Raw genomic sequence first — 825 nt, forward strand, 5'->3', positions numbered from 1 at the left:
CAACGTGGGACGCACGCCGATAGACACAACTCCCCGTACCAGCTCACAATCCAGCACTACTGTATGACTTCACACAGGAATCAAGCCCATCTCCATGCCCCTCATCAGCCACAAAATCCCCCGTTTCTGTCTCTGACGAAAAAGGCAACATTGACTCAACAATGAATGAGTATCTAGCCGCTGTATCACGCAACACTTTAATCGGCACATATTTGTCACTACCGACTACTGATACAACCGCTTCAGTGATGAACGGCTCAAAACCAGAACCCGCATCCGGGTCAGCACAAATTGGCTTCCCATCAGGGCACCATGCCCGAGCTTACACCCAACAGGGTTTTTTTCAAACACGGCAGAACAACACATGGCTGGAGCATGTGGTGCCAAACGAGGCTTCCCCTTAGTTTCCAGCAACGGGACACTGCTCCTTCCAATGACCCAATTTCTGAACCTTTGACGATACGCTTCAGGAACTAGTTCGTAAGCCTTCAACACCGCTGATTTTACACTATCATAGTCCAAAGCCTTTTCGCCACAAACAGCTGAATAGGCTTCCTGTGCTCGCCCAGTGAGTACACACTGAAGTAACAGCACTCTGTCCGAATCTGACCAGTTGCTTGCCTCTGCCCTGCGTTCAAATGGAGTGAAAAAAAATTCCGGGTCACGCTCATTGAACTTTGGCACTAGTCGCAAGTAAGAAATGATATCGCCACCGCCTGATGCCGACCTATCACCACCAACCTCCCCTGGAGAAAACTTGCCCTCTCCCATCAGCCGTAATCTAGCATGTTCCACTCACATTCATCCTTTCCACCTCCAGCGTCT

Source organism: Pseudochaenichthys georgianus, chromosome 21 (assembly GCF_902827115.2).
Source record: "Pseudochaenichthys georgianus chromosome 21, fPseGeo1.2, whole genome shotgun sequence".
Classification (NCBI taxonomy): domain Eukaryota; kingdom Metazoa; phylum Chordata; class Actinopteri; order Perciformes; family Channichthyidae; genus Pseudochaenichthys; species Pseudochaenichthys georgianus.